At 33.6% G+C, this 13,642-nt stretch overlaps 1 long non-coding RNA gene across 1 annotated transcript; it reads left to right on the forward strand.

Moving 5' to 3' along the window:
• On the forward strand, positions 1 to 1,754 carry LOC125683330 (uncharacterized). Its single transcript, XR_007372907.2, has 3 exons — positions 1 to 341; positions 975 to 1,038; positions 1,210 to 1,754. It is a non-coding gene; the product is annotated as an uncharacterized LOC125683330 (long non-coding RNA).
• The last annotated feature ends 11,888 nt before the right edge of the window (positions 1,755 to 13,642 follow it).

The raw sequence follows: 13,642 nt of genomic DNA on the forward strand, positions 1-13,642 counted from the left end.
AATCTTTTGAGGCGGAATAAATATTTAGGTAAGTGAAATGCTATAACAGCCAGTCAAACCAATTTGTTTAACGTGAGTAATGCGAGGATCAAAGAAACTTGTTTGACGGAGATCAAATTAATTCCCAATTTTTCAAAATTGCGGACTCTGGGTTTATAGTATGGTTTTACGTTGGTAAATACAGCGCTTGTGCATATTGCTAACTTCAAACAGAACTGCACAATACCAAACTTACCAAAATGATAAATTGATTTAAATGAATTTTCGACCATGGAGAGCTTTCGGGAGTATCTTGGTGGCCGGAAAACTATTGAGAAGAGGAGATAGTTGGGTGTTTATATGTTGGTTATTTATCAGAAATTAAGATTAGATACCTTATTTGGGGTATCATCATTTAAAGCAAAACTTAATATTAAATCTCTGCCTTAATTAAGTTTCGATTTTTAGGGTTGTAAAATTCGTTAAAAAAATTTATGTACTCGTTCAAATCTAAATTCTTATCTATGTCTGTTTATCACCTTAAAGATTATTTCTATTAACTTTTAAAGAACACTATATATCAACGTTTAGGTAATAAATATACTGTATATTCTCTTAAAATTAATTGCAAAATTAGGATAATTCATTTCGACGGGTTATTATCAACAATAATTTTTTTACAGTAATTATAATAGTTGAAAATGAAATATTCTTTTCAATTTGAATTACGGCCGTTTTAAATTCTACAGATTTACATTAGAAAGTTAAAAAATATATATTAAATGTTTACAATCTTTTCGTTGCTAAAAGTCGTAAAATTATGCCAATTCATTATTCAAAAGACAATCGTCATTTGAAAGAATACAAGGTGTTATTTTATCGAAATAAACATTAATTAATTATTGCAAATATTTGCATGTTTTAAATCATAGGGATTGTGTAGAGTATGATAATATATTTAATGTTACTATATCAACTTTTTTTTTCTCTTTCAGGTACTGTTTGCACAAACGTAACTGTGTCTAAACGTACGTAAAATATTAAAATTGAAGTGCCAAGGTAATAATAAAAAAATATATTTAGCATATTGTCTTTAAAATGATTTTGAGTGATAATTTCATACTATAGTTTCTGAATTTACAGTCAGAGACTTTTATCTTTATATAATAACACATCCTTATATAATAATGTTTTAAGAAGTTAGTTAAGAGATATGCATTTTAAAAACAGAGTGACGAGAGCTAAAACATGGAACCATTAGGACAAATAAGCATTTCGTCGAACCATGGAACACCAACGAACGCCATCGATCAAACGCCGTGACAATATCTTGTTTTGTGAATAAAAAAATGAGATCGCTTCCAGACATAGATGTAAACAATTTATTCTAATTAAAACTGTTTTAACTGTAAATTTTCAATTGTTGAAAAAGGGAGGAGGCTAAAGGTTACAAGTTTTTAAAACTGTTGTTTTGTTTCATAAATAATATGTATATATCTAAAAAACAAAAATATTACACTCATGCACGCGTAGTTTTAATAGAATTTTCCGTTTTATAAAAATAAGATATTCGTGAAATATTTGTGGCATATCACGACACTATAAGTAACAATTATTTGTCTGGGTTATTTGCTTACTTTGTGGTTTCGATAAATAAATAGTCATTTGATAGAGCAACATCTACTCTAGGGATAATGTATAATTTCCATATTGAAGAAGGATATCAATTACTATCCCGTTAAGAAGGGTCTGTAAATTTGTCTAGTTGATAATGGGTTTTACCTTCCCCCGTGATCATAAAACCACGGGGTAGCTTTATTATTCGACCCAGGTGATATTCTCCGATATCCTGTCCAAAATGATGAACAATTAAGCTGTCGCATCGCGCCGGTACCCCTGTTATTAGGAACATCAAATTTCTTCACGAAAATTCCAATTTTTGGGACTTCGCACACCACAATTCGGGTCCGACTTTATCTTGGTTGGATCTGATTTTGGGCATTTTTAAAGTTCAGAATTGCCCCTAATTTTGGTAAGTTTAGGGAAGGATCGTTCCTCCGACCTCTCGATCCGGGCACCTGTTCCATTTCAGAATGAGGTTCTCCTGATAATATATACAATTAACGAATTGATGCAAGTGGCTAAGGAAACGATATCACTGCTGGGCTGTAAAAGATGTAAACAATCTGAGACATTTTATGATATATGATGAATTAATTAGCTCAGAAGGTTTGAAGTTGAGACTTGCAATCCCTGTTCTGTTTCTGGGGGATAAAAATCCTTTTAATCCATGCCACGATGGAGAGCTTTGATCTAGGAAAATATATGCACACACGGTTTAATCACATCGTTAATAAAACAACATAATTAACAGTCAACATTCAGAACCACGAATGACCCCACAAACTGTACCTTGTCGCAATAGCGGATATCCTGAGTTTACAGGAAAAGGAATTTTGAAGTTCAACGAACAATTTAAATCATGGTCTTTTCAAGTTATCAGCCAGATTTAGGAGATAAAAAAGGGGTCCAAAATTGTTTGAAAAGACTTTAATAAGAATACAATAGCCTACACCGTCTGCAAAAATGAAAAAAAAAAAACCCGGAGAGAAACACAATGTTTTAAACTGCCAAAAATTTCGAGTTTTCAAGTTGTTCTATGGGACTTTCATATGAATTGCTTTCTTCAAGTACCCCCGTAGTTCCCGTGTTTTCAGTCTGTAGGATTACCCACAACAGCACATCATATTTAGGACAGTATGCAAAAATTGTTTTACTTATGGGCTTCCAAAGCATATATTCTGGCACCCTAGATGGAAAGGTATACAGTGTATTTATATATTTACTAGACAACCTGTTTGTAATTATATAATATGTTGATATGATCAGATGTATGTCTATAGCAAATAAGGAATTGAATACCTTGTCATGAATTTCAGAAGAAAATTACCTATGCAAGACAAAAGGTCCCCAAACTTTAAGATACTGTACCTGTAGGTACCAGGTTGTAGCAAGAAAACAAAAACACCACTAACAATGGAAATCTTGAACCTAATACCCATAGTTCTCCTGCAATGGTTCACAATATCGACATTTTCAAAAGCTCAATGTCGTATATTTGACTTTGAGTACTATATGATATGTGCCACTTTCATGTTCTGAGTCCCAGTATCCGAAGCGCACTTCCGTGTCTGTCAATCAATTCTCTCGGAATTCCAATCATCTTTAGCTGTCATTTTCATTTTCAAAAGCAGAAACGATGGCTGTGTAAAAGATATCAGATAACCAGACTGGTCATTACATAGTCAATATAGCTGTACCCGTGTTTCTTTACTAGCACTGATGTAATGATCGTCCGCATCGGCATACTATGACGGCTAAACAATAAAAGAATTATAATGGCAGTTTACAAGTAAGAACATAATTAAAGGCTGTTTTTATATGATTATAATAATGCAAATCTTAAATGACTACAACTAAGTGAAAGCACACTACTACAATGGGGGTCGTATCTTCTCACAAGACGTTTAATTACGTGTAATCCTATTAATTCTATTTTTAAAAGATAAAGAAACCAACAAAAAAAAAAACCCCAAAAAACAAAGAAACAAAGACAAGACACTGCAAAAAGGCGTCTGTATTAGAACTCGCTAAAATTCAAAATTCCTTGTACCGAAAATTAACTAAAGTGAATATAAATTTGAACATAATATAAGGAACTTTAATTTTGTTGCAAAGGCACGATGCCAATTTTTAGAATAATTCAAGTATACAACGAAGCTTTTATTTTATCTAAACTGTACTGAGAGAGAAATATATTCCAATTGTAATTTTACACTGTTGAATAGGTTTACATTCTATTAGAAGTTCTTCAAAATAAAAGTAATGTATAAATAATGTATATGAAAATATCAACATTAGTTTTTCGTCGGTATATTTTTTTAAACAAGAATTATCTTAAATGAAGTACTTCAATGGCGTTTGTGAAAATCGACCATTTGTTAAAAAAAGAAAACCGTTCCATTACTCTATATACACATAATTTAATACAGGTATGATATATAATAATAACAATAATAATGATAAAAATTAACGATAATAATAATTATAATAGAAATAATAGCAACACCATACAGTATTCTGCTTTAAATTCTGTTACAGATTAATACGTGCAAACTTGAATATTATTAAATTACAACATAGTCTTAACAGTCCGTTTTTATAAAACACTTTCTCACTGTACAAGACAGTTAAAAAGACAGGACTTGCATAGCGTATCTTTTAAAAATAAAAGTGGGTATCTCTTTTTCTAACGAGTGAAGAATCGCTTCTCAAAATTTTTAAATAAGTTTTGATTAAATCATGACATAGAAGAAAAAAATAGTTTGACTAGAAAAAAGTTAATTTTGATTAGAAACTGTATCATGATATACTTTTGATACAACTAACACATTTTCGCTTTGTGTTGCACAATTTACATGAACTTCTCTGGTACTTGTAATTAAAGGGACTGATTCACGATTTTACCCAAAATTTTGTTTTTCACTTTTAATGATCAAAATCTACTGTCTAATGTGTTTGAAAGATTTCAAATGAAAATTAAGGTTATACATCAACACAGAAGCTCATTTTAGAGAGTTTATTATTTGTTTTGTAAACAAAGATTGCGATATGTTATTGTTTACGGAAGTTTCCAAAGAAATGGATATCGATCTAAGTTTATGATATCTTTCACATTTCAAGCATTTTAAGAGTAAAATGTGTCATCTAAAAGTTGAAATTTGTGATTATGCAAAAGTAAGATGAATTATATTACAAAATCAATATTTCACTTGTTTGTTTGTTTACATAGAAAGACTCGAGTCTTTGTTTACATAACACAGATTTAAGGCTAAAATATTGCTTTCATTCTTGCATTCAGAAGGTCAAAATTTTGGCTGTCAACATTAAATGAGTTATATTTTTAATGCTCAACATCAAAAATGAAAAATATTTTGATCAAAAATCGTGAACCAGTCCCTTTAATCCAAACTCTCTAGTAGAAAAAACATACACTGTACAATAACAGTAGGATAGAGAAAGACGCAAAATAGATCATAACATATTATTTGGTATGTAGTATCCTACCAAGGTGTTCTTTGAACGGAGTTTATATATATGGACGTCAGCGGGCACTTCTTCTGAATGCCGGATTTTTTTATGAGAAAGATAATGAATATTTCTCAGATGTACCAAATATGTGTCAGGAAGGTTCTTACGAAACTAAATTCATCAAATATTAAAGCATTAAAATGTATTTCTTTATTATATCAAATATTTATTAAGAGCATGATTTCAATTTAGAAATTTTATCATTTGATAAAATTTCTCCTTGATTACAAATATGAGTACATGTCGAAAATAGTAAATATTATTCATTTATTATACAAATATATATAAAGGCGTGGTTTCGATTCATAAATCTTATTATTTGATAACATTTCCCTTAGATTACAACTAAGAATACATGTAGAAAGCAGTGATTTTGAGCACAGCTAAGAAAAACATGTATATGCCTTTATCGTATCTTATTCTGTATTCTCATTGTCCTCAACAAATGTATACGCAAGTATTCAATTTTACGATATCATGTGTCAGAGTCTTCAGTATTCAATTTGCGATATTATCTGTCAGAGACCTGATTGTTCACTACATTAAATTGTTAGATATTTTGCAATAGAAATAATTTCAAAATTTGGATTTAATAGAATCCTTCTTTAGTACGAGTGTGAGATAGTAAAGTTCCACCGAAGGGACAAGATTCATATTCTAGGACGAGGCTATGCCGAGTCATCTTGTTCCAGAGGTAGAATTTTCCTATCACACATGCGTAAACAATGAAGGATTATTTTTCGCACATTTCACCTACCGTTTAGGGCATAAACTCAAGAGCTTCGAGGAAATTAAAATTATCAAAATCCTCATATGAGCTTCAATGCAAAAACTAATTAAACGGCCAGAAATAGCATACCCAAAAATGGTTTACATTATAAGTGTAAACTTAAAAACCCAAAGATGTCCACCAGAAAGCTATATCAAATTGAAATTTAAGGAAAGCAATACAAAATATTTTATTTCACCATGTAACGTAAATAATCAAGCTCCCCGTCGAGGCCTCTTTACGTCATCTACATATAGACTGGTGACGCAGTACAATATACAGATTTGTATATTGTCAGTCCGCGATTATCACGCGGGCAGATGACACTAAAAAAAGTAGTTCGTGGTTAAAACTTGAAAATATTGACATTAAGAGCATTAATATAAAAGTATGAATTTTATTTTAAACATAAAATGATCAAAAGATCACTAAAAAGTAGGGAGACTCTGTTCAAATTATAGTGTAAATAATGAACTTGCTGTTTACGTTCTTGTTTTGAACTGTTTACGATCCCGTGAGGATCCGGATTAGAATAGATCCCCAGTATCCCCTTGCTTGTCGTAAGAGGCGACTAAATGGGGTGGTCCTTCGGATGAGACCGCAAAAACCGAGGTTCCGTGTCACAGCAGGTGTGGCACGATAAAGACCCCTCCCTGCTCAATGGCCGTAAGCGCCGAGCATAGCGCTAAATTTGAAGCCCTTCACTGGTCTTGGTGACGTCTGCATATGAGTGAAAAATTCTCGAGTGAGACGTTAAGCAAGATACAATCAATCAATCAACCATGAACTGTTTACGTTTGACATCATGGTTTTTCGTCATTCTACAATTACGTCATTCAAGTATACGCGTCCGCGTGGTTTTGAAGTTCCTAAGAAATCGCTATCCCATAATGATTTTGGTTTGTGAGCTAACGAACTCTGGTGGAAGTTTGCATAAATAATAGAAAATATATGACATCACAATCAAATGACGTGCAGCAGTGTGAGACAGAAAAAACTCAAATGGCTGTCTCACATGGATAAAGTCGTATCACATAAGTGATCTCCCACTGATGACAATGTGAGAAAAATGTTTTCCCCCCAAATAATCTGCAAACGTGGAAGTTACTATAATGGGTTAATTTCACAGGCACTTGTTTCTGCAAATGACTTATGACCTCTGTATACTAATAATAACACAAGGTACCTAGTTTCAAATGACACCGAATGGCACCCCCTGAGAATGTCGGCCTTTTGAGCTTCCAGGAAAATATGCGATGCAAATGTATTTACTACCGTTGTATTGTACAATCATTCAACTTAAAAACCATGTATGACATGACTGCATTCATTGCCTCTTATCGCCGAAAACTGTAACAAAATATAGGTCTACAACTCGATTTTCCGTTTTATATCACGAAGTGCTATGTACCGATACCGCACAGAATGAAAATTGTATATTCGTTGTGTTGAAAAATAAAGTATCATTGTTTTATTATCACAATAAATTGATACGAGGTTTATTATCAAAAAATCTTGAAAATATTGCTTTGTTTTTTAATTGAAGACGCTGTACGCTATTTTTAGTTACTCAAAAAACCCAAACCTGTTCGTACGTTTCGGGATTTTACATGTCGTCAGCAGATAGAAGCTAAGACTTCCCGAGTGGAGATTTAAAACTATTTTCGTGTCGGAATAATTTCTGATGAAGATAATAATGAAATTATGACTTACTGTAAATACAACTTCGTTAATTAGTATGAGAAATATTTCTGCCAATTGCATGTTTCATACAGATCTATGGAAAGTCAGAGAAAATACAGATAAAAGATTATTTGGAAGTATGCAAAATAGAGCAAGGAAAGTTTTTTAGTGATGTGTTATTGACTTTGTGGTATGCATTGATGTGACAAGTACCTGTTGTTACATTGAAGTTTTATGAAACCCACCATAAGTATACCAAGAACGTTGCAGGCACATATCAATGTTTTTTCGGAGGGGACTGGCCAACCCATTTAATTGACAATGAACATTAATTGTTATTTTCATGCATGCAAATGAAGATATATTGCGAGAATGGCCCCTCCACTATTTTTGATAGTACTATGTAGTAGTGAATGAGAAGATGTTAATGCATGTAAGTTTGAAAGTTATAAATTGAAGCTCTGGAGCAAAGAATGACCCCCCCCCCTCCCAACCTGAGGGAAAAAAATTGAGACAGCAATGACGAACACTATAACACCCCCCCCCCCCCCCCCCCCCTGCACACACTAATTAAGGTTCTGAAGATCTTTATCATGACTATTATATTTTTATCATTGCCTGTCAGGAAATTTAAGCAAGCCATTGTGCAACTTCCAACTTCTCCGGCGAACCCCCTCCCCCACATCCCTAATTTTACGGATGGACATCACTACCCCCCCCCCTTTCTGATTTTTTGGGGCGGCGATTATTTCTCCGAAATGTGTGGATTCCCCGTCTATTCCATTCTAATTTCGATTTATGTAATCGTGAACATGCTTTTTGTAAGCCTTATACTTGCCTTATACTGTTTATAACAAGTATATTTTATTATACCAGTCCAGTAGAAGGCCAATCTCTAAAGCTTGTGAAAAGCGTAAAACGATTACATCAATCGAAATTGAGATGAGACAAACAAGGAATCCACACTTTTTGGAGGAATTGTCACCGCAAAAAAATTAAAAAGGGGGGAGGGTATAGTTGTATAGACCATGGAGGGATGGAGTCCCCTTTATTTTTTGTAGCATCCCCCGGACCCTCTAATGTTAGTAACTAAATTATAAAATAAGATCAATTGTGGTTAATGGTCACCATTAAAATCATCCTTTTGCCTGTTATTTTTAATTCATCTCTGACGCTCGATCTTTCTATGAATAACTCTAAAGAATTCCAATTGTAATTTTAGAAGAGCGTGCTAGCCAGTCAAAATCGCCCACGTATTCTGCGCGGTATGAGTACATAGCATTTCGTGGTATAAAACAGAAAATCGAGCTGTAGACTCATGTTTTGTTGCAGATTTCGGCGATAAGAGGCAATGAATGCAGTCATGTCATACATGCTTTTTATGTTGAATGATTGTACAATACAACGGTAGTAAATACATTTGCATCGCATATTCCCTGGAAGCTCAAAAGGCCGACATTCTCAGGGGGTGCCATTCGGTGTCATTTGAAGCTAGGTACCTTGTGTTATTATTAGTATACAGAGGTCATAAGTCATTTCCAGAAACAAGTGCCTGTGGTTAATTTCCATGAAATACGCGGAGAACATTATCCGCGTAATTCCTCCCACCCCACGATTTGTATTTCCCAGCGAAATAAATTGACATTGCGGCAGTAAATCTACACATTACAGTTTGTCCCCAAATACAGAATTGGCGGTCCCGTGGGGATCCAGGTTAGAATAGGTTCCCAGTACCTCTTGCTTGTCTAAATGGGGCGGTCCTTCGGATGAGACCACAAAAACCGAGGTCCCGTGTCACAGCAGATATAGCACGATAAGTATCCTTCCCTGCTCAAAGTCCGAAAGCGCTCAGCATAGGCCTGAATTTTGCAGCCCTTCACCGACAATGGTGACGTTTCCATATGAGTGAAAAATTCTCGAGCGTGACGTTAAACAAGATACAACCAAGCAACAGAATTGGCGTATAGACAAACATCGAAATATAACAAATGCGCATTTATTGTGAGAAGAAATAGAGCTGTAGTGCATGCGCAGATTAGCTTGTGTGTTTGAATACCCAAGGAGAGATACATTTAGCTGCATGTAACATTATGTTAAACTGAATTAATCTGAATAAGGAAATCCACAATTGGAAACTTCTCGTAATTTTATGTTTCATGGAACTAATTACGGTAAATTGTACGTGCTAGGATGATTACGGTACCATGTACATGCTAGATTGAGTACATCAATATCATACTGGCTAGGATTATTACGTGCTAAGAAGTTTACTGTAGTATGTTCGTGATGGGATAATTACTGTTATACACTGTATGTGCGTGCTAGAATAATGTAATATGTACGTGCTATGATGATTCCGGTGATATGTACGTGGTAGGATGATTCCGTTGCTATGTAAGTGCTAGGATAATTCCGTTGCTATGTAAGTGCTATGATGAGTACTGTGATATCATATTTGCTAGGGTGATTGCGGTAATACATACATGCTAGGTTGATTACTGTTAAAGGTTTTCATCTGCCCTGGTGTAGTTGGTTGGTTGTATATTGTTTTACTAACGTCCCGCTTGAGAATCTTCCACTCATAAGGAGACGTCACCATTGCCGTTAAATTGAAGGGCTGCAAAATTAAGGCCTATGCTCGCCTTTGAGCAAGGAGGAATCTTTATTGTGTCAACACCCTGCTGTGACACGGGACCTCGGTTTTTGCGGTCTCATCCGAAGGACCGCCCCATTTAGCCGCCTTTTACGACAAGCAAGGGGTACTGAGGACCTATTTTATACCCCGGATCACCATCTTGGTGTAAATTAATAAACTGGTACACATGTACATAAGAATGAATAAATAATCAATAGAATGTTAAAAGAAAATGAATTAGTTTGAGATTGTTTATTATAGTAGGTAATGGTAATATCATTTTTACTTTGGGGAAATAACTTATGAAAACTTTTAATGATTTTGTGGAAGATATTTGTATTAGTTTGTTTCTCTCTCAATTTTATAGGATTCTAAATAAATGTCTCATAATAATCTGCACAAATGAAAGTAAAGGGATGGTCAAGAAAATAATTCAGGATAGGATAATTTCTCCTTTCCAACAATAAGGGTTATTTATCCCACCAAGCCAAATACATGGGATTAATCATATTAAAGGATTTTCAACAGCCTCGTTTAAAGTCAGCATTTCGCAAATTCTATGGTCGTTATAATGATCTAGTTTGCCAATACAACCAATCATTGGATCAAATGCTATCTGACGTGTTTCATACAAATTGTTGGGTCGTTCTTGACACTGATTTTGACTACGGATTACTCCGTTTACCTGATCAAGACATATGGCTCACGGCGGGTGTGACCGGTCGACAGGGGATGATTAGTCCTCTTAGACACCTGATCTAACCTCTGGTATGCCCAGGGGTCCGGGTTTGTCTAACTATTTATTTTGTATTCCTTATAGGAGTTATGAGATTCATCACTATTCGTTATCTTCACCTTTCATCTAATAGTGCGTTAGAGTTATTATCCAATAAACACATAAACTGGATAATTTCTTCCATGTACTTAATTTTTATAGGAAAATTATCCTAAAGAATTTTTTATCCTATAGGATTAATATAATTTTGTAGGAGATAAACTCCTGCCATTATCCTATAGGAGTTTTGTCATGGATATATGAGCTCAACCTTTAAAATACTGCTAAAAGTCACATCCTCTGCACATTGATTTTTCTCATAATCTTTATCATAAAGCGTAGCAAAACGTCCGTACTTTATCATGCCCGGAGTTAAATGTCGCACTGTTTGTAATATGTACGTGTTAGGATGATTACGGTAATACATACGTGCTAGAATTATTACGGTAATGTGTACGTGGTAGGATGATTACGGTAATATGTTCCCGCAATGATTATTACTGTAATATACGTGTGGTAGGATAAATACGGTAATATATTCGCGCTAGAATGATTGCAGTGATATGTACTTACATGAAGATACATGTAATCTTAATGTACATGTATGAAATATATCTGTAGGATTTGAAAATCCGTTCGACATTTCATCTTAATTAAGTGAATAGTATTTATACGAGAATCTCCCTAGAATTCACAAAGGGAAATACTTTTTATATGAACATGATTTACTGCAAATCACAGTGCATCGATAATTTCGTACAGTGTATTGAATTTTCACACATGCAGTAAAGTATTCAGAAAATAAATCCAATTTGGAAAAGTTTCTGATATTGTAGCATAAACACCATATTACAATGGTGTCATTCAGACAAGTGTACTTGGTCATAGAAACGACATTGGCATGATACCTATGGTGATGTTAAATATGTATGAAAACTTTGTTATAAAACGCACGCTGAAATTCAACAAACGTTTCACTAATTACATGTACATTTCAAAAAAGGATATTTGTGAAATTGCTATTAGACAGTTAAATTTCATGCATGACCTCATTTTTTTTTTATCTAAAAGAAATGTTTTATTCAACACATAATTATAACTGAGCAACAGAGTAAGTTAACCCGAGCCCTCTCCCCTAAACGGACAAGGTCAAACATGAAATTATATAATACTAGTAAACTCATATTGAATTACAGAAAGGGAAGTTGAAATAGAAGATGGGTAATATTCACTTAAATTCGGATGTAACATAAATAAACATTAGTTCTCCATGTACAGAATATGGGGGAGGGGGTTCAAACATACATTGCATAATTGATGTTATTTTGAAATCCTCAGGTTGGAACTATCATACATTAAAGTGATTGACATTATATAATTTCGGAAGGTTGGTGAATTCCCAGGTACACCACCAGATACCTGAAAAATTGTTGAGTGAGACGGAAAACAGCAAAACAATATATATATATATATATATATATATATATATATATATATATACACACAGAGAGAGAGAGTACTAAATTGACACACAAATAATTTTGGGACGACCTGTCGCTTTATCAGGATAACGGATAAGTTTTAAATAAGTGAAATATGTACATAAAAGTCAGGAACTTATACATGTATATAAGCATTTGCAACAGGATCTTTGTCACAATCTGAAGTATTGGAGTATCGTGTATGTGAGTACAATTTAGTATTAAAATCATTAGCATAATTTCGCAGCTGGTACTGCCATAAATTGCATTTTCCAACACTAGAGAGATAAAGTTAATTACTTTTTCTATTGAAATGGTTTCTTAATACGTCTTTGAATGCAGACATTTCTTGAACACACATTGTGTTGTCACAAGAGTCCGCTTCATTGTTTGACAGATGAAGGGAGAATACTTTACAACTAGGAAACATTTTATTTTTGGCATTTTGTATAATGATTCTATCATGAGAATGGATTACACGGAGATATATATATATATATATATATATATATATATATATATATATATATATATACACACACACCTGCAAGTGTATCAGCATGTGGACGATATGTACAATAATATTATGAAATTTTAAAGTTTCAAATTTACCTCCATAAGTGAAAAATGAGTTTTAGGACAAAGGAATCAGAAAAAAACCCACTTCTAAACTCTGATGTACTATATATCAGCAATCGGTGAGTGAACTACTGATATATCCAGCTAGGTAATTAGATTTAAAAGACTTATACGAGGGTCTCTACAGCCCAGTAGTTAAGTACTTCGTTACTAGCTTGAAAATACGGATGTATATTTAATTGCTGTTATAAAATTTAGAAATTCATTTCAAAATTAAGGATTATCTCCCTCATGCATAGCTCTTATCCTTGGACGAATTTGGCTCCACTTTTTTGGCACGCTGTTTTTGGCTATATTTAGCTCTAAAACTTCATAGTTATTTCGGATTTCAAACATTTCGGTTGAGCATCACTGAAGACATTATTTGTCGAAATGCGCATCTGGTGCATCAAAATTGGTACCGTATAAGTTTTACATACATGTATTGTTGGTATTTATATTTTAATTCACGTCAGCTATTATGATGATGTAATATTCCTCCTTAATAATGTTCTATAATAAAATCAATGTTTGAATATTATTTCCCATGA

The sequence above is a fragment of the Ostrea edulis genome, chromosome 6 (genome assembly GCF_947568905.1).
Source record: "Ostrea edulis chromosome 6, xbOstEdul1.1, whole genome shotgun sequence".
In the NCBI taxonomy this organism is placed as follows: Eukaryota; Metazoa; Mollusca; class Bivalvia; order Ostreida; family Ostreidae; genus Ostrea; species Ostrea edulis.